We start from the raw sequence: 26,008 nt of genomic DNA on the forward strand, positions 1-26,008 counted from the left end.
AGTAATTATGATAAATAATGTCTCTATTGCATGTACGCTTTATGAGTTGAGTTTCTTTTAAAGATGACATTATGGGGTAATTCATGGATTATTTGCGCCGAAAAAAACGGGATTTGTGCGCCATTCTGCCCGCAAATCCCCATTTGTTAAACAGGGATTTGTGGGCAGAATGGCGCACAAATCCTGTTTTTTTTTGGGGCAGATAATTTATGAATTACCCCCTTATTTGGTAATAGTGTAATGACTTGTTTTATATTTTAATTGTGTTTACATTTTTTATTCATTTTTCTTTTATGATGTTTGTAAATCCATTGAAAAGTTGATTTATCAACTATATCAATAATAATAATTTAAAAAAGAAACCTTTTAGCGAACATATCACTATCATTGGATATTTTTCATTCATTTTCTTTAACTGGTTTCTGTCATTCTTTTTCTATGCTCCTGTGTCATAAGGCATCTTAAAGTCTTCTTTTGGTGGTTGCATGCATCAATTTGTATCAACAGTAAGTTTTAGGGGGTGACAGGATTATGAGTGCAGAGATTTTGGAGGTAAAGTTCATTATTAGAACTTCTAGGTTCTCCAGCTTGAAATAGGTTCCTTTACTTTGGGATCATTCGGACAATCTGGTGAAAGAGACTCCCATGTTTTCATCCAATATGCATCACCCATGTCACTCCTTTGCTACATCAGTCTACATAAGAGTTTAATGGAAGTAGAGGTTAAAGCTAACACATTATGATTTCCAGGACACTGATGAAATACATATTACTAAATATGGATTACAGGGTGTCAGGTAAGTAAGATTTCCCCTAAAAGTGGAACAGTTACTTCTCTGTATATAGAACATGTCTGAATTGGCCTGAGTTCAAGTTTCATTTGAAGCATAGGAAATAAGAGCGTACAGCCATACATAAAAACATGCTGTTAATGCTTTTGCTGCGCTGTTGTGGCAATCGGGTTGGCAATCATCCTCATTGGTTTAGCCTCTCACAATTTTCATTTTTGTCACCTTGTTGTCCAATTGGATACTCCTGAATGGTTTTTAATTTCTTGTCTTTACATGTAAGACATCAAGGTTGATGCACTCTTCAACTAAGGAGTTAAAACTGACAGTAATTCCTTTTTCTAACTTCTAAGGAGCAAGACATTTCACTACAGAGATCTCAAGTTTCCCAAGGACCATAGAAATATTTCCAACAAGGACCAGCATTTTAATGGAGTTAATTTTCAACTTACTGGTTGTCATTTATTTTAAATATAAAGCCAGGTGAGTCTGGTTGAATCACAAAACTGTGCATCATGTTGAGCTCTTAGCTGTCATTCCACCCTCACAACTAAAGTTTTTGATGGCCAAATACGTATATATGCTTGATATTTGCAAAAGCTTTATTTTTAGGGTGACTTTTGTTTATTAAAAAAAGAAAGAAAAAAAAAGAAAATAAGAAACGTGTACCAATCCTAGCGTAATTTAGGTGTATAGTGATTCAGTCATACAACTCTCACAGACATATTTTACAGATGTAAAGCTCTTTGGTCATTCTTATCTTCCCAGAATGCTCTTTAATATGCAAAACAGCTAAAACCTAATTTGTTTTATTGGTGCCATGTCGCATTATCTTTGGAGTTCTTTCTAATCAATACAAACATACACTGTGATAAGGATTCACTTTTATATTCCAATAAATGACATGCATTTTTTAAACCATTGCAAAAATTATGGGTTTCCCTCCAGAAAAGTAAAGGTTAAAAATGATGCATCATTTTACAATATTGAATGCATGCCTATGATTAAGTCAACTACAGAGTTGCCACCGGTGGCATTACAATGATGTTCTGCAGTAAGCACTCATTCCCCCCCCCCGGCCCCACATTTCAGAGGTCTGTGGCTGCCCAAAAGGTGCAAGCATGAAATAGGTCATAGGGAAGTTAAAATGACAAAGAGTAAATCTGAATGTGCAAGTTCATCAAGAAACCTATGAAAGGATACGCAAAGTTATAGAACGGTGAGAACAAAAACTGTGTGTCAAAGGTACACACAGTTTCACAGTTGTAAAGGTGTCCCATAAAGATATCCATTCAGCCATCTTTACTGAAGCTGCTCAAGGCTAAGCAGGCAAATGGTATTCCTGTGGGGTTTATCATGTGTCTTTGATGACAATGCCATTTGGTGAAGCTCACCCAGGAAGCACGGCACATTTAAATATCTTGCTGTGGATTGTGTTTTCTATTCTGCAGCTCCCTCGATTGTGCAGGTAGGAGCACCATTCCTAGGGCTTTTATCTGATGTAAACTTGCCCAAATACACTGTGTGTGCCTTTCTCAAGCCTGCAGCAATCATTATTGCCTTTCTTTCTCCTTCCCAGCCACCTGCCGCCTGTGATTGGGTGAAGCTCACCCAGGAAGCCCTCTTAGCTCAGTCCTCAGAGCAACCTTACATGGGCAGCCCATGGATAAGGTCCCCAAAACAAAGGGCAGCTCCGGAAGAAGCAGCTCCACTCTGTGTTTAATTGTGTTTGCCTGGGAAGCCTGCCGCTATCAACCAGTAGCAACTGATACGGTATGCATGTCTGAGTGGGGAGTAAAGTAATTACTGTATTCCAGAAAAGCCCTACCACTCCTTTTTCCTACATAACACAGCACACCAATGCTAGAAAGTAATTCTCCATTCACTGCTGTATACCAATTGCTAGTTGTTTACATTTAATGTTATCTCCAATGTAGGCTTTTTTCTCATCTACCAGGTGTCTAAAGTCCAGGTGCTTTCCATTTGCTGTTCTGTCTCCAATTTAGGCATTTTCCGACTTCCTGTGTCACATAGAGATAGAATTGTAAAACTTAGCCATGTATCATAGTTAGATAGAATTGTGAAACCTAGACATGCGTTACAGTTAGATAGAATTGTAAAGCTTACCCATGTGTCACATTTATATACATTGTGAAGCTTAGACCAGCATTTCAAGACACGTCCGATCTATGAAAGTCTTGTCAAAACAGGTTCTTCCCTGTTCATCCAAAACCATCAAGGACAACATTGACACCCTCACACTAGCCTTGGCTAATTTCTGCAACCACACTTTCGGCACTGGAACCTTCCCCTCCCCCCTGAGGCACTCCCTTGTGCACCTTCTTCGAAGAAACCCTTCGTAAGATCCCTCCTAACTATCGGCCAATCTCCATTACTCCTTTTCTGGGCAAACTCCTGGAAAACCGGCCATCTCCCAGCTTAACGTTCACACTGACTCTGTTGGTTGTCTCCATGACCATCAGTCTGGCTTCATATTGGCCAGAAGCACGGAAACTGCTCTCCTGAACATCCTTCTGTAATTATCCTCCTCAATCTCTCTTCTGCTTTGGTGCAGAGTCCGGCAGAGGTGGAGAAAAGTTGGGGGGGGGTACATGCACTTATCTGGGCCTAGAGCAGCAGTCAGCCTAAATTGCCACTGCCGAGGCCATGCGTTATAAGGCCATCCCGTCCTGCTATTGCTTGAAATTCTGAAATTTGTAATTTACCTGAACCTCAAATGAGAAAGAAACAACTACAATTCCCAGAATCTAAAGGGGAACAGAACAGGACTGGATAGTCTTCAAATGCATGGCCACTGAAAGCGTGAGACCTCTGAAGCTATGTACCTTGCAAAAGTCTTCTGTTTTTCTTTAGAATGGCAGTAGGGTGCTCCGCTATTCAAGATTGTTAATTGTGACATGCCCAAATGCAAAACATGCAAAAAAACAGTAAAATGTATTTGTGAAATAAGGTTTACCATAAATGTGATCGACCTGAGAACTGCATTTGATTGCTTGCTGGTAGTAGCCTTTTTCCAAATGTGTTTACTCTTCCTTTTTTCGAGACAGACTGCAGTTTAATTGTAACATGAGGAGATTATGGATTTCATCGCAAACAGTTATTTACAATGTCAAATTTTGAAGTAATTCCCCATTCAATAGTGAAAACAAAATTAATTTCTGAAACAGCTGCTACAGAGTTGTATTCTTATATGAAAACAAGGAAATTACAAATATGTAAGAGAACCTACAATGACAAAGTCCTCAATATGACTGACAGCCTAAAATATGAGCTATACAAGTAGCTTTGGTTTTCTTCTCCTTGTTTCAGGGGCTATATTGGAAAGATCCTGGTTACCTTGCAAAGGGAAGTATTTTTGCTGTTGAATCTTATCAATAAATGATTCTCACGCTGGATGCTGTGTTTCAAAATGTGTTTCTTAATTGTCCATAGTGTAGACACATAAGGCCTCATTACGAGGTTGGCGGTAAGGGAAAATGACGCCGGTAAAGGATTACCGACATCACATCACGCTCCGGTGTATTATGACCCGGCAACCCGCTATTAGCAGCACGCTGAATAACGGTGCCACTAATAGTGGCATGGGAGCGTACACCCGCCCCTTCGGGGAGCAAAAACCGGCATGCCGGCAATAAGAGGACATCCCAACCCACGCAGACATGCAAATACCGGCATCGCGAAGCCGGCAATCACGGGCTGCACGATGCCGGCCATACAGGCATCACGGACCACCCGCAAACAGCAATCAAGCCAACTGCCACAGGTGCACACAATCCCCACAGATACAGTCAATGGAGGCTGGGCCAGTATAAAATGAGCACACCCACACACCACACCCCTTCCAACACCAAAATGCTACCACTAGCTGTTGCAATCATGGCGCTGGAGGACATGCCAAATACAGCTAAAACTACAGCAACAACACCAACTACAACAACAAGTACAGCAGCAACAAAAGGCAGCACAGAGGAGACGTAGGAGGAGATCGAGGGTGAGACAGGCTCAACAATTACCACCAGCACAGCCAGCAGTGCCTCGTAGGCAGCCACCAATCCCTTGCATTAGACCCAGGCCATTCAACCTAACCCCTGAGCAGATCCACACCCTGTACCGGTTGGACCAGGACACCATCACCACCATAGTGGACATGATACACAAGCCTCATAGAAATACGCACTGCCATCCCCCCGCTTCTAAAGGTGGTGTCCGTGCTCCACTTCCTGGCCACAGGCACCTATCAACACACCGTGGGGCAGCTACATGGAATTTCACAACCACTTTTTTCACGCATGTTTGTAAGAAGATTCAATTCAACACTACAGCTAAGTCAATGCCTAGTCTGGGATACTGAATGGAAACCCTTATTGATATATCTTTATGTCCAGTTCATGAGTTCTGGATGACTACCCCTATATAACACCCCTCTCTTGGAATCCCCCTGACCCCACTGAGCGAAGAAGTAGTTCTGTTTTGCAAGTTTAAAAGGTTTATTTGAGAATTTAAACAATATATATATATATATATATATCACACTTTTATAATGAATTAATAATTGAATATCACACTTAATCTGAGCAGTAATCAATAATGGATAGTCTGGCACTAGCACACTTCTTTATAATCAATGATGACTGGGTATAGGATGGATAAGATAGCAACAATACTTTTCTGGTTTCAAATAGATGCAATGTGGAATGAAAATGCAGTACAGAAAATAACTTGATAGGATTTCAGCAAAAGACAATGGGCCTCATTACACGGAAGGCGGTAATGGTTAACGGCCACCGTTAATGGTAACGGTGGCCGTTAACCATTACCGCCTTACTACGAGGTCCCTTAGCGGGTTGGTGCTTTAACGCCTGCTTTTTGCAGGCGTTAAAAACCAACCCGCTAAGGGACCTCGGAGCTAATTATGGCACCGCAAAATTGCGGTGCCGTAATTAGCGCCTTCCCCATTCCCATAGAGCCCTATGGGGCAGAAATGGGAATGGGGAAGGGCAATGGCGGAAGGGGGATTTACCGCCCCTCCAACCTTGGAATGGGGCGGTAAATCCCCTTTCCGCCAAGGCGGTGCCGGTATTTTACCGGCATGAGCCATGGCGCTAATAGCGCCATGGCTCACCGCCTTCCGTGTAATGAGGCCCAATGTAATCACTTTCTTGGACAATTCACCCCCCCCCCTTTATGCAATGTAAGGAGATGAAGATGAGAGCACACAGTTCTTAGGAATGCAATCAAATAGAATTCAGTTCAATTCCCCCCCAGCAGCTTATACAACAGATAGGAGTTTTGAAACACAGGCAAAATGCTTTGAATATGGTGACAATGCAGTGAGAAATATGCTGAAAATGCTTTTAATTCCCTTTAGGAGGTTCAGGGTGAGTGAGAGATACTAGGGATGAGTTCAGGCTCACTTTAGCAATGATTCAGGGATGGTTCTTAAGATGCAAACAAATTTTAGCATTTCAGGCAAAAGCAGCTATCTTTTTACAAGTAAAGAAATCTGGCCAAATCGCAAATCGCGGCAAAATTCGCGAATGCGTGAATCGTGATTGCGGAGAAAGTATAAGGAGTAGGAAGTCGGTTCTAGGCTTGTTGGAGAGCTTAGATTCTAAGTTCCTAGCCCAAACAGTTCCAGAGATACGGACGATTAAATAAAGGTAGTTTTTCGGATTTAAAGTAAACTCAAAATGACAGGTGACATCTTGCAGCTTCAGAATTAACAAGTGACAGTGGTGCAGCTTTACAAAAGAACAAGTGACAACTCCTAGGAGGCAGTTCTGTTAGATTAAAATCGTTTGGATTAGATTATTTTAACTAAGAGATTGGTTCTGCACAGTTCTGCTAAGTACTCACAATATATTTTTGAAAAAGGCCTCGCCATGGATCTGGTCAGGTTTTGGACTGGACTCCGGTTCTGGTCTCGGCACTTCACAGTGATCTGTGTCAGCTCTCTGGGTCTGCTAACAGCGGTCTGGGTCATTCTGGATCTATGGCCTCTGGTTCTGGATACTGCTCTGCTTTCTCTGGGTACAGCACTGCTTCTGGATCTTTCTGGCGCAGGGTTTCAGGCCAGAATCAACAGCTGAGCCCGGCTGTGAATAGTCTGCAAATGATTTTTGGGCCTGCTGACAAATACTTTTGCTTGCAGTGGGCCTTCTTGGTTCAAGGTTCTGTAGTCTCTGTTTAGCTTGGAAGTCTAAGTGTAGGATCGCTGGATGTGAAGTCGTCGGTCAGCATGCTCCGCAGCAAATGGAATTGAATGTCCTCTCTAGCTTCCAGTGGCTCTTTTTATGTCTTTTGAAAGTGGTTGTGTGTGCAGCATCACTAGACAACCCCTCTCTCAACTGCCCATTGGTCAAGCTTTCCGCACTGCTTTGATTGGGGGAAGGAAATGTGAGTCAGAGTGATGCTGTAGGTTTTATGGGTCAGAGGATCCTCCCCTGGTCAGTTTGCCCACAAATCTATGTTTGATTCAAATACATATTGCACAGATACACAGTTGTTTAAAATTACATGCACCCATCACATATCACATGAGGTATACTCTGTTCAAACTCTGCTCTTCCTGGGGGCTTGCATTCAGAAATGGCAACATTTTGCACTTTTTAACTGGTTTTGCAATATCAGACATTTACCCAAATTTATACACATGTGCGCAAGGAGTATGGACATTAATTGATGAAGTGTCAGATTTTTAACATGCAGACATTTGGACTGAAACTCTATTTTCCGCTAGCAACCCCCCAGATCATACCACCAGGTCCTAAAACCTCTTAAAATGTGGGCAGAAAAATCACAAGAATTATGGTATCATTTAGATAATTTTGACAAGTCCGCACTGTGAGTTGGACCGGGAATCATATTCTGGCCAACAGGGGTGTGTCTTTTCAGGTCACATGGTGTAGAAACCAGTTTATCCAGTTTCTGCCAAGCTCAGAGACCCTGCCCCTCCCAGCTTCTGCCAAGAGGAAGCCACTTTATGACTTCCCCTGTAAACCATCTGCCTGAGTCAAGGAAGGGCTTTGTTCAAAAGGAAGCCATTTACGACCACCCTAATAAACCATCTGCCTGGGCCCAGGACAGGCCTTTGTTCAACTCCCTGTAGCTGCTCCACCCCTAATCTAATCAGAGAGGTGACAACTCCTTTTGGCAAGGGGAAGAGTGGCTGAGCAGGTTTTAACTCCTGTGGGGGTAGATGTCAGGCAGAATTCAGTTTCATTAAGCCAGGTTTCAGCTAAATGTCACTTTTTGTCCCCCAGTTTAAATCACTTACGATTTTTACATACACATTAAATAATGACTTCCTTCAAGTCATTTCAGAATATAGTTTTACATTGTATCCACCTCTTAGCAAGTCTTTCCTTGGTCTGGTTTTGTTTCATTTGTTCAGTTTTACACAAAAGTCTGGTGGTTTTAAAACGCCGGCTTTCTGATAGTGTTGAGTACTGGTAATGCAACCATTTTTGGGATTTAAGAAAATGAATTCCCCACAGTTCTAGGTTGCTTTTGGCAATCAGCATTGCCATTCCCAATGGTTTCAGGCTACTGTGTGGGTAGCCCAATGGTGGTTTTAGGCAGTGCCCTCCTGTGCTCACAACCTAGGCAAAAATGGGTGGCAGCCTATTCTTCATGCATTTCCCTGTGCATTTTCTGGGAAGTTCTGGCCATCATGATGTTTTCCATGCCAGTACTGCACAGTTTTCCTATTCTGGCGTACATGTGGGCTTTTTGGCCATCTTGGATTTTCTAAGCCCACAGCACCAAATGTTGCAGCATGATAGCTCAAACGTGGGTCAGGACACCCAACAAAGCCCCCCCACGCGACTGCACTTTGAATTTGAGTCGACGGGGAGTCGGGTGCACAGAAGGTGATGACCCACGCACTGGTATGTCCGCATAATCTTCTTCCAATTCTGCAAATGGCACAGTTCAGCATCTTTTCCTCCATCCGGTACTGATCGATTGGTTCTCCTCACCAGTCCTGATGGGAATATTGGGCGGTACCCCGGGCCCATTGGGTCTCTGCTCCCGGTCTCCGGATCGTCCTCCTTGGCCAGTCTCCAGGTTTTCTTTCTCCTAGGACGACAAAGGAAAAGCGGCAATACCTATTCATGGACATTTCTCCCCCACCATTGATATAGTGGTGTGGCATATATATTTTCGAACTCAACAGATATGAACATGCACATTTTTTTAAATTAAGCGACAGGAACACATAAACTTGAGAAACACAGAATTGGATAGGTTATATGTAGGATATTTCAGGGTTGGAATTGAATTACTCTGGTGCGGCCCCCTCTGGTATTGCAGAGGACTCCTCCAGTTGCTGCAGATGGCAACACTTTAGCTGATTTATATGTACCCACTTGTCTTCCCCCTCTGCCAAACCGCCTTTGGGGATGCGGATCTTGTAGGCCACAGGGGAGATCTTGTCTATAATCTCAAAGGGTCCCTTCCATGTAGGCAATAATTTTCGCTGTTATGCCTGGTTTCTTTGGAAGTTGTATATATAGACCCGATCCCCCACCTGATATTCCTTCCTGGAAGTTTTCAGGTCATAGTGGGTCTTCATACTCTCGGCTGATCTTTCTAGATTCCGCTGAGCATAGGCAAAAGCATGTTGAAGGTGTTTCCTTAAATTCTCCACATACTCATGAGTTGTGGAGGCATTTATCAACGTTTGCTCTTGGGTTCTGTAGAGCAAATGCTGGGGAAGCACCATCTTGCGTCCAGTCATCAACTCAAATGGTGACATTTTGGTTGCAGATGAAGGGGTAGATCTGATGGCCATTAGGACCAGAGGTAATCGGATATCCCAACTTGGCCCAGAATCTGCCACAAACTTCTTTAATATGCTCACAATGGTTCGGTTGTATCTCTCTACTGCACCAGAAGAAGCTGGCCGGTAAGCAATATGTAACTTCCTTTTGACCCCCAGTATCTCCCACATCTTTGTCATTACTTCACTGGTGAAGTGGCTACCCCTGTCTGACTCAATCCTTTGAGGTAGACCAAAACGGGAAAAGATGTGGTTAATCATCAGGGCAGCTGCTGTTTCTGCCTTGCAATTTGGAGCTGGGAGACATTCCACCCACTTGATAAACAAGCATGTAACGGTCAACATGTACTTGTTTCCTCTGGACGAGCGGATTGCAGGGCCTACAAAGTCGATTTGCAAATCTGACCATGGAGTGTCATCCCCCTCTTTTGGAGAGGCGCACGGTGTGTGAGGGATGATGGCTGAAATTGTGCACACACAAGACACCCCTTCAAGTATTGGTCGAGGTCCTGCCCAATGTGTGGCCAGTATGCAACCTCTCTTAAGATTTCCAGTGTTGTGTGAAACCCCCTATGACCGGCGGTGGCCACATCATGGGCGTGACTTAACATCAGGCTTCGGAATGAGGTAGGAACCACCCAATGATCATGGCCAGCTTGGGATTTCCTTACCAACAAACCGTCTTGGATTCGGAACATTTTTGGACATTTCATCAACACTCTTAGGTCCTCTTTCCCAATGTAATCGGTATACGTCAGGGGAAAGTTCTCAGGGTCCTCAAGGTGTTGGTAAAACTTACCAATAATTGGATCCCCCTTCTGAGCTGTAATTAAATCAGCATCAGGGGTCTTGCTCCATTGGGCAGTTGAAAGATCATTGTGAGCATTTGTCTGGGACCTAGTGATAGCGGTGACCTGGATTTCCCACAACAGGGACTCAATCTCAATTAGATCCCCTTGGATGGCCCCGGTTTTGGCCAGCTGATCAGCTAAGTCATTTCCAGTTTTGTCTGGTCCCTCTACTTTGGAATGACCCTTGATCTTTTTCCAGTAGATGGTCATCCCATTCGAAGTGACCAGATCATCAATATTTTGGATTAACTTCCCATGTTTCAGGGGTTTGTTATTAGTTCATAACATGCCTCTGGTTTTCCAGTTGACCAGGTGCTCCACGAACCCGTTCCGTACATAATCCGAATCTGTGATTATGACCAGTTCGTGGAGTTGATGCTGGACAGCAGTGAGGATGGCCTGATGCACAGCCATCAATTCTGCCACCTGACTACTTCGGGGACCAATTTTGTATCCAGCGGAGGGTTCTGGGAACTCATTCACCCATGCATTCCCTACGCCGGCCACCAGTTCTTTCTCCCTGTCGTTGTCAACATGGTAAGAGCATCCATCCACATAGACAGTGGGCATTCCCTCACACTTGTCTTCTTCAAAGACTTTGTGTGGGGAATTAAGGTATGCCTCCATGTTGTCCTTGATTTTTAGACTTTCGTCCTCGAGACAGCTTTCTCCGGCACAATCATGCAAGTCAGCCAGACCTTGCGCGAGGGGACTCTTCTTGTTTTGGCCATATCTGACCTCCACAGGAAAGCTTTGCATTGACAGAATCCAGGAAGTAATTCGGGAATTACTCACATTTCCGGCCCGGATTCTGTCACTTTGGAGATATTGCAGAGGCTGGTGTGGAGTCTCCACTATGATGTGTTCCCCCTGGATAAATGGGCGGTAATTCTTCAATGCCCACACCATTGCCAGGAGTGCCTTCTCACAATCGTTGAATTTTTTCTCCACAGAGGATAAAGTTTTGCTCGCATAGGAGATTACTTTATTGACCTTGTCATGCTTTTGGTATAATACTGCCGTCAAGCATGTATTAGAGAACCCTGTCTCCAGGAAGAACTCCTTGTTTCTGACAGGGTAAGCTAGGCAAGGCGCTTGTGAGAGGCTTCTTTTGAGTTGTCTTACTGCCTCGGACCCCATTCCCACTTGACCCCCCCTTTCAGGAGATGAATCAGGGGTCTAGTGATCTCTGCGTAGCCCTCAATGAACTTTCTGCTGTAATTAGTCAGTCCAAGGAGGCTCCTTAGCTCCTTAATTCTCACAGAGTCGTGGGGTCTTTTCTTGGGGACAGAGACCCTGAGGAGTAATCTCATGCCCCAAGAAATTAACACAGGTTCTACACCACTGTGCTTTCCGAAAGGAAAGTTTTGCTCTGGTGGCCCTCAACTGTGTCAGAACATAACGGATCTCTGCTATGTGTTCCTCCACAGATGAACTTTTGATGAGGACATCATCTACATAAGCCAGGTTACCCCTCGCACCCAGGTCGGGCATGGCCTTATGTAGGAAAATGTTGAATTCATTGCCGGAGTTGAGGTATCCGAAGGGAGTCCGGGTCCATGTGTACTGCTGGCCCCCAAAGGTAAAAACCAGTTTGTATTGGTCCTCCCTACTGACAGGCACGGTCCAGTATCCATTGGTCAGGTCTATTGCTGTGAATACCTGTGACCCCTGAATCTGGGCCAGCCTTTGGTCAATGTAGGGCAGAGGCCATCGGGAAGTATGGACCCGTTTGTTGAGCTCCCTAAGGTCAGCGCAGAGTCTCCACTGGCCATTTGGCTTCAATATTCCCAGCACCGGATTATTGAAGGTGCTGTGGACTGGACAGATTATTCCCCGGGACTGAAGGTTCTTAATTATTTCAGTAAGGGACTCCATGGATGCGAGAGGCAAGCGATATTGCTTCACAAACACTGGAGTCATGCCAGGGTCCGTGGGAATCGTTGTTGTGTGGATGTCGGTGCGACCACAATCATATGAGTCTACTGCAAAGAGATCTTGGAAATCCAAGAAAACTTGTTTCAACTTTTGCTTTTGTTCCAGAGTCACACAGGCATCAGCTAGGTTGACTCTCTCTTCCACCATTTGCCTGAAGCCTGGAAAGACTCTGGTTTGGTAATCTCAGCGGCCTCCTCCAGCTGGATGGAGAAGTCCCTGGTCAGAGTGCTGATTTGGACTGGAGGCCTCAGGTGGGAAAGGCAACCCTCATGGACCTGTAAAATCACCTCATCCCTCCTGAAGTCACAAGTCACATCTTCCTTACCATAAGGGCAGGAAGTGTACACCAGGAAGTTCCCCCCATGCCGGGTAAAATTCCTGTCTGGTGTTGTATCGTCATCACTGTCACTGTCAAAACAGTCCTTGGGGATTGGTCCTAACAGTTCATTTCCTAGATCAATGGAAAAATGTCGGTCATCAACCGCCATTCCAATAATGGTGCCTGCGGCTAGAGTAATACTCTTTAAGTCGCTGTTATCCACCTCTATTGGAATGGTGTCATGTTCTGTGTTGACTAATGGTGTTGGGTTTACCCCCAACCTTTTCTGTTGGAGAGAAGCATTTAGATGTATGTAAGCATCAGGGTTTTTCAAATGTTGTCCTCTTTTAACTTTCACTTCCAGGGAGAATTGTCGGGTCCTTTCTGGGATGGTGACTTCCTCTTTAATCTGAATTTCAACTGCATAAGGTAGCAATTGAGCTGACCTAAATGCTTTTTCTTGATCATCAAAGCCCATGGCATTATCCGCTAATCGGGACCAAGCTGTGAAGTTGATTAGGTCCAAACTAATGGCAAAGCGATTGAGAATGTCACTGCCTAAGTAAAAGGCGGCAGTGACGTCTCGCACCACCCAACAATTATGGACTATGCTCTTGTTGCCAATGGAGATTTTGAGCATACACCTGCTTGGCAGGAGATGTTTGGAATTGGGTGCTTCCAGGTCCATTTCCCATTTATCTATCAGTTTGAATGTGGGAATGGCTGGATCTTTTGGGATTTGGCGGAACATGGCTTCACTGATGAAGCTCTTACCGTTATTCACACACACTCGGGCGAGAACAGATTCCTTCCCATCATTTAACTGAACAGGGATGAAAAACTGCTCTCCAATTTGCTGAACATCAGCTGTGCTATGAGCTGATTTCACATCTTCCTGGACTATGGGAGTGGGAATGTCTGATTGTGAATTAGTATAGCATTTCAAAGTGTTTCCTTCCAGCGTGGAGTACCACTTTAAACTGGAAGGAAGGTTGATTTTCAGAAATAGAGAGGACCCCCCATCACCAGTCTGTTGTCCTACTGCTATTACTGTCACGTCTGGAATCTGGTTGTTCTGGAAGTGAAATTCTACTTGGTCAGATTTTTGTTCAACCATGTGGCAGGTGCCGTTTAAACTAACATGGTTGACACTCCTTTTTAATTTTTTTGGTCGGCTAGTCTGGGTCCAGAGGACCTTGTTTACACAATCTATTAGAGGTGACAGCCTTCTCAGGAGGTCATTCCCTAGTAAACAAGGGGTGCCCTCTGGGGTCACTACAAAGACCGGGTGTTTCACCCTGTGGCGGCCAATTTTAATGTCCAAATCTGCGGTCCCCTCGACGGGAATTTCCTTCCCGTCAAAGTTCTGAAGATGTCCAGGAAGAGGGGTGAGAGGAATTTGGTACTTCTCCCCCCTACTTGCATTCATTTCATCAAAGGCCCTTCTGGACGGAAGGGTAGCTGGGGATCCAGTGTCCACCAGTGCCAAAATTGTACCCTGCCCCTGTACTTGTACCGGGGCATAGTATCTTCCCTCCTTCTCCTCAAGGGGGCACAGATAATGCACATTTTTAGACAATTGGTGGGCTAACTTTCTGGTTTTGGACATGGCGAGAGAAGAGATTTGGGCAGAATTCTGTGGAGAGCCTTGGGAATCTGAAAGAAAAATTTGGCAACTGGAGATCAGAGCCATTGTGGGTTCCCCTGGTTCCGGTTCTGGGCCGCCCCCCCCTTTTTGGAGGCAGTCACCAGGATGGGTTTGAACCAGGGGATTTCGGTATTGTCGGTTCTGGGATGGGATGATGGGCGGCGGTAGCTCAGTCTCCACATCTCCCCAGTCTGAATTGGCATCCCTTGGGACCCATTTTTCTTTGGGAGGAGTTTCCCCATCTCTGAAGGAGAAGATCCTTTTCCCAGGATCCTCTCAGGATCCCTCTCCCTCAAATTGGAAGATCTGTACCTCCTCCACAAAGTGGGTCTGTTTGGGTGTTTTGTTTCTCCTACCCCCTCTCTGCTCCTTAGGAGGCAGACTTTCAGGGGCACGAGATTTTGTTTCCGGTTCCTGTTTTTCCAGGGGCTGTTTACAAGTTGGGAAGGAAGCTTCCTCCAAGGCTTTGCACCCCCTTCCCCTTGTGCCTCCTCCCTGGGAACCGGTGGGTTATCGGGGTGCTGCTCCCGTCATTGTTCTGGAGCACCAGGTCCCGAGTTTGGGGCATTCTGCGGTGGCATGCTCATCTGAGGGTTCTGTTCAGCCCTCAGTATGTGACCCAGATCTCGTGCCATATTTTGGACCTGGCGCTCAAGTTGTGAAACCCGCTCAGGCTGATACGGGGCTCTATTTTCTCCCATGGGCTGATCCCGGGAAGGGTAGCTATCCCTTCTCTGGTAGTACCCCTGGTTGGGAAGATTTTGGTACCCCTCCACCCTTGGCCTCCCCTCTCCCGGATTCAGTGGTCTGGGCTCAGGGAATTGGGGAAAGAAGGATGGATGATTTTGGGGCTGAAAGTTCTGCCCAGGGTTTGGAGAATTTCTGCCCTCCTGCGGGAAGTTGGGAGGGAAGTTCCCTGGGTTAGGTGCTTCGCTGGATCCCCCCCTTTGGGCTGGAGGAGTCCACACATAACCCAGGATTGGTTGGTTTCCCTTGTAGTGGGGACTTACATAGTCAGGGGAGCGGGGGACCCCATTTGTGGGACTACCTCCTCGACTCCCTGTCGGTGACTGGCCCGAGGGCCTTCTGGGCTGTGAATTATTTGGTGCAGGCAGGTTTTGAGGCCCCCCATATCCAAATCTAAAATGGGGGCAACCTTTACCTCTTCCACCTTGGCAGCAGCAGGGGTGCTGTTGGTTTTGGGGTTTTTCGGCGCGTTGTTTTTATTTTCGATAGGCTTCTGCACCTCATAGATCCGGGTAGCCTGTTCAATGTTGAACCAAGTGCTGGATGCGCTCCAGAAGCACCCACATATCCCACCCCCGGACTGTCCAGGAGATAGCCGACACCAAAGTAGGGCTCCATGCACTGGCAGGCATGCCCAATTGTGTTGGTGCCCTGGACTGCACCCATGTTGAATTGGTAGTCCCCCATGCCATAGAGGCGGTGTACCGCAATTGCAAACAATACCACTCCATCAATGTGCAAATGGTATGTGACTCCAGCAAGATTTTCACACATTGCTGCGCCCAATTTCCCAGATCAACACATGATGCCATGGTGCTGTGCAACTCCACGCTACCCCGTCACATGGAGCGACATGCTGGACCACATGCCTGGTTGCTAGGTGAGTTGGCCAACTGGCCCATGGCAGTGCTTTGTGGCACTTATGTGTAGGGATACATACTCCACCTGGGTGGGAAAGGGGGGGATGCATACTCCACCTGGGTGGGAAAGGGGGGATGCATACTCCACCTGTGTGGGATATGACAGTGATTGTAGAATGCATGCAGAGCTAAACACTCCTGACCTGAACCTCCCAAACAGAACACGACACATCACTGGCACACATTGTACCGTTCATGCATATCGAGGACAACAAGTAAGAGGCACGACCATGCCACCATGGGTTTCACAAGCAATGCATGACTGAACAGGATTGCAACTGTGCCAATGTGGCTAGTGTGACCATGCACAGTGTAGAATACACAGCATGAACGGGAGGCTAAACATTGTCGTACAACCACAGTACATCCACCTCTGCATGCATCATTATACCCTGCATCATCTATTGAACGCCATCCAGACTACCACGCCTCATAACAGTATGGTATGCATCAATGTTACAATCTTGCATACGTACAGGGACATGTGCGTGCCCACACCAAATAGCTGCGGGCATGATTGTGCCACCTGAAGGTGGCAGCTCAGAGTGACACACACCTATTTGTGTTTGCTTGCAGGTGATGGAGGATATCCCTTGAGGCCGTGGCTACTTACCCCTGTGCGTAACCCGCGAACAGCCATGTAGAGGAGTACAATCATGTGCACAACCGTACCCGTATTGTCATTGAGCAGACCTTTGGCCTGTTGAAGGAGCGTTTCCGCTGCCTAAGCAGGTCTGGTGGGGCACTCCTATATAGTCCTGACAAGGTGGCAAAGATCACCATGGCCTGTGTCATGCTGCACAACATGTGCGTCCGTAGAAATGTACCACTGCCACCTGACATTGACATGTATGCACCGGGTGAGGATGATGAGGATGGAGACGGAGGTGAAGTAGCCCCCCTGCCAGTACGTGATGCACGGGATGGCCATGCAGTACACCAAGCACTTATTCACAAATACTTCTTAGCCACAGTGACTATGATAGACATGTGTCACTGACAACTGGGTCAATGTGGACATGCACACTTGGATTGTCAGGAGTTGGCCACTGAACATCTTCACACATAATATGGATATACACAAAATGAACAATCTCTAGCCATGGACATTTTTTGCACACAACGGGTGTATTTGTTCTAACAGATAAAAATGTGACCAACCCCCAGTGAACTCCCAAACCCCCCCAACAAACCCCAAAAAACCCCAGTGCACTCCCAAACCCACCCGACTAACCCCAAAAAACCCCAGTGCACTCCCAAATCCTCTGGGTCGGCAGCACAGGGCTTGCGGGGACAGAGGATGCAGGTGTGCTGGCTGTGGATATGTCCGAGGCAGGTTCCACGCCCGCTCCAAGGCGTGGACGCTGCATATGGAGTAGAATGGAGGTGAGGACTTGGTTTACTGCACCCAGACAGTCCCTCATGAGCACAGCCGATGCATTCACGGTGGCTGTGTTTGCTGCGATGGCCGCTGTGGTCCCTGCAATGGCAGTTGCTATACCTCTCCTTGTGTCCTCACCATCGACAATATAATACCGCAAGAGATCCAGCATGGCCTCCTGTCGGGCCTCCACCCTCGACAGGCGTGACTCCAGGGTGTTGGTGGGAGCTGGAGTAGTGGGAGCTGGAGTGGTGGATGGTGCATGCACGGGGCTTACATCCTGGGTGCTGTCGTCCGCGAAGGGGCCGCGGTCCGAATCCCTGAGGTCTGAGACATGGAGGCAGGGATCATCACTGCTGTAGGCGGTTGAGGGCTCAATATGGGGGGGGCGGGCAGGGGGCTTGGGGTGGGTGTATAAGTCACTAATGTGACTCCCTCGGGGTCCACATTGGCATTCAAAATGTCCTCGGTGGTGGGTGGCACAGGAAGGTACACCCCTCCCACTGTTGTGGGTGTGTGCAGCTGCTCCTGATGTGTGTTCGGCACACTGGCAGCAGGTGTTGTTGGCTGGCTTTCCAACCAGTCAGGCACACTGCCTGTGGGTCTGGCCTGTTTGTCTGGCTGGGGGGTGGTGGCGGATGTGGCCCTTGTCTTATGGTGTGATGTGGATGCCCGTGCGGTCCTCTCCTGACTGGCATCTTCCTCATCGGTGCCTGGGGGTTAGAAGAGATGCAGGTCATCAGTGATGGTGTCACATGCCAGCGGCATACAATTGTGCTGTTCAATATTCATACATTCATGCCTTCAATGTCCTTCAGGTGTGTGGCACTTGGTGTTTTGAGGGGGCATATTAGCAATCACTGCATGGCAGGTGGCATGCCGTTGATATGGGGTTTGTGTGATGGGTTACAAGGGCCCGGTCCTGATGTGTTGCCCATGTGTTGGTTATGGGATTGGCACTCAGCATGCATTTCTGTGTGGCAGGGTTTGGGCCGCAATCTGGACTTGGATATGTTGATGTGGGAGTGGGGACATGCATTGCCTTGCCGAGTCTCTCTTCCACATTACTTGTGCTACGTTATGGTTTCCCCTACAGGGATGTGCAGGGTCACTCACCTCCTTCTGGGGATGATGCTGCACCCATCTCCATCTCTCCAAATTCCTCAATCGACTCAGGATCGATGAATGTGCTAGCAGTCTCCTCCCAGGGCATCAGCTTTGCAGGTGAGTGGGGACCCCCGCCTGTCGCCATGGCCGCCCTCCTGTTGCTTGACAGGATGTTTCTCACCCTCAAGGGGAGGTCGTCCCACCTCTTGTGGCAGTCAAGCACAGTACATGGGGTGGTCCCCACAGCCAACACCTTCCGGGCAACCTCCTGCCAGATTTCCTTTTTCCTCATCTGGGTATCACGCTTCATGTCATTAGTTTTCATTATGTCTGCATGTGCAGCGAGAGTGTCTGCCAGCATATTTAGCTCTGAGTCGGAGAAATGCTGTTTCCGCTGCCAGGGGGTGTCTTTTGGGTGGCCTTGGACATCTTCAGGGTTTTTCAACACAGCACAACTGGTGGTTTTGGAGGATTGCGATGGATTGTGTTTTTTAAGATGGCCGCCGGCCAATTTCCCGTTCCGACGCAATGGCGTTATTTCCGGGTCTGGTTTTACGAGCCCGGTATTAGCATGTTGGTATTACTGGGTCGGTATTTAGGGGTTCCTCCTAGATGGTGCCGGTATCAGCGGGTCCCGTCATGCCGCTATCTGGGGGTTGGAGGGCCTTTTGCGGCATGCCGGCATGGCCATGACCTGCATGGGGGCTCGCACGTGCTCGCGCACTCGTAATCACCCGCTATTAGCAGCATTATACGAGCACGGACCCGCTCATTCCGCCATGCCAGTAATGACCACGGTTTTACTGTGCTACTCGTAATGAGGCCCATAGTCTAAAGGGTGGTCAGCCGACACGTTTTGACCCCGGAGGGACCTTCTCAAGGCAGGTTAGATATAGATGCTGTAGGGGATCATTTCCCAAGGTTGCTCAAGGTGCTGCATGGTGAGTTTGATCAGGGTCGGGTCTGTTTATTGATTCATGGCTGCATTATCCGTAGTCAGGTATGCTTTAGTGAATAGAGTGAGCAACCTGGGGCAAAAAACCCATACAGCATCTATAACTAACCTGCCTTGATGCATTGAGAAGGACCCTCCGGGGTTGAAACACGTGTTGGCTGACCACCCTTTAGACTATGAGCCTCATCACGAGTTTGGCGGTAGCCCTTAAATCTGGCGGTAGCGCTGTTGCCGCCAGATTTAAGGGTCCGCCAAATCACGGCTTCGGCTGATTTCCCCCCAGCTCTGAGCTAGGGGACAATCCGCTGAGATTTAGCCAATTTTTGGCGCGTTTCCCACCGGCGGGAAATCCACCGGCGGTAAAAGCACGAAATTTCCCCATTGAGCCCAATGGGGAATTCCTGAATGGGCTCAATGGGGAATGGGGATTTCCCGTTACGCTAAACCTGTGATCCTGCACTAATAGCGCCGGTGGGTTTGGCAGTAGGGCTAATAACGCCAGCGCTATTAGCGCCGGCGTTACCGCCCAACTCGTGATGAGGCCCTATGTGTCTACACTATGGACAATAAAGAAACACACTTTGAAACACAGCATCCAGCGTGAGAATCTTTTATTGATAAGATTCAACAACAAAAATACTTCCCTTTGCAAGGTAACCAGGATCTTTCCACTATTTCCTTACAAGGGGTTTTGGGTTCAATTCTTCCCACCTGTTACCTTGCACAGAACTATTACAACCAACAAACTAAATACCGAGCTCAGCACAAGAGTGTTCAGTTCTAGAGCCCACCCTTGCCCCCTTTATCAAGTCTGGGCTATAGTTCACCTTTCTTTTGGGGCAGGTGAACATACTGTAAATGTTTTTTAGATTGAAAGGAGTTAGTGATTTCTTGCACTGGTGGCCTTAGTGTGCAGTGATGAGGGACAATTATCTTCTCAATCTTTCTAGCTCTTTCTGTCTCTCATGCCCTATTGTCTCATTGCAGTTAATGCTGTTCTCCTATCCCAGGCCTGGTTCCTCTTTAATGTCGCAGTAGTTAGGGAGTGAAGCATAGTTTATCCTTTGTTAGTTCTGCACTCACCTAACTGCACATCATCATCAATGAGGCATCAATCATCAATGAGGCAACAGAATGAATATCAGGCCATTTGATGGTGAGCATGTGGCCATGGTACTATTTTTTTTGGCACACGAACATGTAACCTTCAGATTGCACAAATATTTCTATAGCTGGTGCATTAACACACTGGGCCACCAGTCAGATAGCCTAGTGAGTTTATAACATGCCACTGTGAAGTGGGTTCAAATCACAGCTCACATTGTTCATATCCTAACAGGAGAACCCATTCCTTCTTCCTTCTGAGTTTGAAATTGAGAATCATTATGTTGGTGAATAGTAACATGATGTATTCACAGTGTGATTAAAGAGCAAACACAGATTATAGAATATATATATTCTATATTCAGTGAAAAAACTTTGTTAAAGGGACGTCATGGTTAAGTTGTGCTACTAAAAACCTATGAAATTCAGTGAAAAAAACTTTGTGAATGTAAATTTAACTAGTGTGCCCCATTTCCCCTTTGAAGTTGGCTCTGAAAAGAGCCGTTTTTTTTGTTTTTTTTACAGATGATTGACAGACACCTGTTATTTTGTATTTTTTTTCTTGTTTTTTTTCTTACTTTACTCCTAAAATCTTCACATACCTTCTCCAAAGCAACCCTTACATTCCAAAATAGAAAGGCATTTCCCGTAAAAGATAAAGAGATGCCATCTTCTTTAAAATTAACAGTATTACTGGCATCAATATTCTCATTATTGCAGAAGAACATACCAGCTCTAAGCATGAAGGCACACATGACTCGGTTGATGACACACCTAGCAATGTTTTGCTGAGGACAAAAAACTGAACTATTGTCCCATATTGCCCTAGGTAGTAATCCAGAAAAAATTACTTTCGCATTTGGAAGGATCTTCATTACGGCTTGAACCAAGCGTTCCAAATCAGCCAACAAAGTAGGGGCACTGACGTTGCCCAAATGGAAAGCACCATAGTGCAAAACTACCACATGCGGACTGTTCATTGTGGCCATATCCTCACAAACTTGTACAATTCCCTGTACATTGCAATCAGGCACAGTGCTCCACACCACCTCCACTCCTTTCACATCAAAGTTCTTTTCAACATGCCTGCATCGAGCATACTGTTGTAAACCATGCACAAACATATCTCCAAGCACCAACACCCTGACTTTCTCTACTTCTGGCATCTTCACCACACACAGTCTCTTTCAACACAAATCCACAACCTCGACATCTGATTGGTTAATCCGTACAGTCTTCTTTCCATGTTGGATTTGCTGGAAAACCCGGATGTAGCACGCCCTGTCCACGGACAGCCGCGGTGTCCGCGGACCGCGTAACTCTTCGACACCCCTTCTACCATTTCCACTTTACTTTCTGTGCCATTCCCTCATTACATACAGCTAAGCAGTCACACAATACGAAGAACGTCCTCAGAACACCCCCATTTTGTTTATTTTCGAACATTTCAGGACAGTTATCATTTCATTATTCAACATATTAACATTACAAATATTATACTTTCATCTTGTACGCTGCACACAATGCTATGTTTCTCATTAGTAGCTCAGTATAATAGATAGAACCCCATAATACAATGCTATTTATATCAATGCATCGTTCAAAGCACTAATTACGGTATGATATTTATTGCAATGATCCTTGACACTTTTTTCGCAACATTATAATAAAAATCCCTAGTACACAAATTTCATGAAAAGTAAATGCACATGTGATATCATCAGTGATGTCATCAATGACATTTGCGATGTCATCTTTGATGTTCTGGGTGTTAGTCTTAGCAGTGCACGGTGGTGGCGCGAGTTATGGTTGCTTAGCTTACCATAACTGGCGAATTTAAGGAGGTTTTCGGCTTAACTTGGAACCATAACGTCCCTTAAACAAACTTTTTTTATTAGCACGCAAACAATATACAAAGATGTAGTGTAAACAGCAAGTTCTCACAGATGGCTTTACACAGAATGTTGCAAAGTAAGCATTTATGCTCGTTCACAGTGAAGGTCAGCTGCTTCTATTTTTTTCTCTCGGCCCGGAGAGGCCCACGACTCCCAGTATAAGGTTCTATTTTTTCTTTACCTTGACAGACAGAGATTGTGCTGAAAGACTTCTTTTGAAGAAGTGTAGCAAAAACGTAAGACACGATAAAGATGACATTTCTGAAACTAAACCACTTTTGTATATTATATCACTTTGAGAAAGATCGCTGGCACACGCGGAGTCGTATTGTGGGACTGCACTACACTTGGACAATGGAAAATGCAATTATAATGTAAGTAACCCTTTAGATTATTTTATACCGGAATATAATAACAATAGCGTGGCATTAAAGCCCGGTCAAGTTGTACTTATTTGTTCAATGTGACATATTGTTTTCTACCGCGCACTATCACCGCCGAATTGATCCCCTGTCATTTAGAGGGCTCTGAAAAAGGCAGACGACACAGGGTGGGTTAATAGAAATAATTTAACCGGTCTGTAGCCGGTCAAGTGCTCTACTTGCTGTGCCACTTCACTGTAGCCGGTCAAGTGGCACAGCAAGTAGAGTGCTCGCTTTGACATCCGTGCACAGCTTGCTAACGCAGGTTCAAATCCCAGCACGGCCAAACTCAGCCTTTCATCTTTCTGTGGTCGATAAATGAGCACCACACACGTGTGTAATAATAAGCTGCGCTGAGATACCTTACAGTTCTTAGCGCTATATAAATGCGAAAGTATTATTATTTTATTATTAACATACTCCGTTGCACTATCTTCACTAGCAAATAGTTTCACGCCCTAATAAATAAAATGAATATTTTTAATAAAGATCGGCTGGTGAGATTAATTTATGTTTTTTAAAACAGGTATGTTGCCCCATTTTGCCAATGTCACGATTTTCAGACTCCAGCGGATGGATTTTTCAACTGCCAGGTGCAGCTCCATGTAAGCAACTTCATGACCCTCACCATTTTATGGGACAATCGCCAAGGACCAATATGCCCCTACGCAGTACTAGCGGCTAGAGCAACATACCAACCATTATGGTGGTCTAATGCCTCGTTGTTGGACCAACCTTCCGATTATCAGTGCAACCATTTACTGCTTTTATCATAAACCAACAGCCTATCTACCGCAAAGAAACAGCACGTGGCTCAAAATAAACTTTTGCTGATCGACAGCAGAGACAATTGCAAATCGCTGAATATTCACTAAACATTTCATATGAAATAAATGTACTTTAGCAAATGTACAATCCTGCTGTTTACTTTTAAACCACAGTTTCATATTCCGAAATGTGGCGCACTGTATTCTAAGCTGATCTAACACCCTCTGTACCGCGAAGGAACATCGCGTGGCTCAACATGAACTTTTGCGGATCGACAACAAAGACAAATGCAAATCGCTGAATATTCTCTAAACATTTGATGTCAAATAAATGTACTTTACAAAATTTACAATCTTGCTGTTTGCTTTTAAATCACAGTTTCATATTACGAATTGTGGCACGCTGTGTTGTGACAGAATGTGTGTTGTCTTCCGGGTTCTGTGTAAAGTCGCGTAGGACTGGAGACGACTGGGCGCGTTTGATGACGCACCCTGTAACGTCACAGAGAGAGGCAGGGAATATGAATGCTTTCATAATGTCAGGCTTAGGGGCGGGAGATATGATTTAGTGTCGCAAAAGCAAATCAGCCAGGTCAATAGCAGCAGTCATAGGATTATCACATAATGTGGGCGCACACCAGCCTGATTTATCGTTTCTTTACTGGACAAAAAGTCAGGTGAGGCCCATAGGAAATTGTACTATCAGCGTACAAAAGGAGGGTTCGTAGAACACTTTCAACCTGACAACGAACAATACAAACAACGTTCTCAGAACACCCCCATTTTGTGTAATTGCAACCATTTCGGGACACCGCAAGTCTTCTTAGAACACATTCAACAGCGTCCTCAGGACACCCCCAGTTTGTGTATTTACAAACATTTAAATACACCGAAAGTGTTTTTAGCTCAATTTAACCTTCCTTGCGAACAAAAAGGACAGATACTCCGTCCTCTGAACACCCCACCATTTAGTTTATTTACAAAATGTCAGAACTGCCGTGTTCTCCGCGGACATATCGAACACAACAAAAGCGTATAGCACATAAAAAACCAAAACATTGAACCTATCTCATACTCCCCCACCCTCCCCAAACTCTCTTACACACCAACACACTCCACTAAATACAATTTTTAATCCAAGTTTCACCGCGTTGTACGTGGTTGACGGTGAATACAAGATGGCGGGCGCCACAGAAAATCTGATGCGCTCCACGCCGTCCAATCAGCGAACGCGTCGCATGTCCGCGGACATGACGCAAGCCCATGGGCCAATCGGGGTGCTGTCCGCGGAGCGAACATAGATATCACTAATTTTTTTGCCTTACATTTTGGTCATTTTTTAAAAACCTACTGGACGGATTTACACCAAATTTGTAAAAGCACGCTTTCGGGACCAAGCTGCCGCTCGTGTCGCAAATTTGGTGTAAATCCGTCCAGCGGTTCGGGCTGTAGCCGTGCGCAAAGATTTTTCCCATTATGTCTATAGGAAAAAACAAAAGCTTTGGGGCCCTCCGCTATAACTTTACCCCCCATGGACCAAACCTCTCCCAACTTTGCAAATGCATTCAGACTAGGCCATATACTTTTTTTGCAAAGTTTGGTGAGGATTGGTCTAGAGGGAGCGAAGTTATAAGCCACCCAAAAAGTGCTCTTCCTATGGAAACACCAACTTAACCATAACTACATGGACGCTACCGCGTCCATGTAATTAGGTGTGGGACAGTTACATTACTTTGCATTATGTGAAAACAGGATGCAGCACATTGTTTGTTTTTTTGCTATCACTTGTTTTCATGTATGATAGATACTGTAATTTCTCTTTTTCTGGGCTATGGGAAATCAATGTTATTTCTCATAGCCCATTACTTTAGAATAGGTTGTATGACTGGGATTGGTTCAGTCACATACTAATGATTTGCATGTTAAAAAATGCAATGCTTTGATATTTAAATCATCCTTCAAAACTCATGTGGTTTTCACTTTGTTTTGCAGTCCCCCCTCTAGCCTGAAAACTACCCCTGAGGTTCTCTCTGCTTTAACATTTTCTGTGTTCAAAACGCACTTAGGGCCTCATTACGATCCGGGCGGTAAGGGATTACCGGTACCGGTAAGCCCTATGGGGGCTCAAATGGGAATGGGGAAGGGCCCTGGTGAATGGGGAATTACCGCCCCCGCCAACCTTGGAATGGGGCGGTAATAGCTCCATTCACCAGGGCGGAGTCGGTGAGGTAAAGGAGGCAGCCATGGTTACCTCCAATCACGTAATCACCCCCTTAGTCTACTATCGTCCCCGCTGGAGCAGGAGCTCCCAGCCTAGCCGTGTGCGGCAGGAGCAGCCTACACAACAACATCCAGTCCAGGAT

Source organism: Ambystoma mexicanum, chromosome 7p (assembly GCF_040938575.1).
Source record: "Ambystoma mexicanum isolate Mex_15411 chromosome 7p, UKY_AmexF1_1, whole genome shotgun sequence".
In the NCBI taxonomy this organism is placed as follows: Eukaryota; Metazoa; Chordata; class Amphibia; order Caudata; family Ambystomatidae; genus Ambystoma; species Ambystoma mexicanum.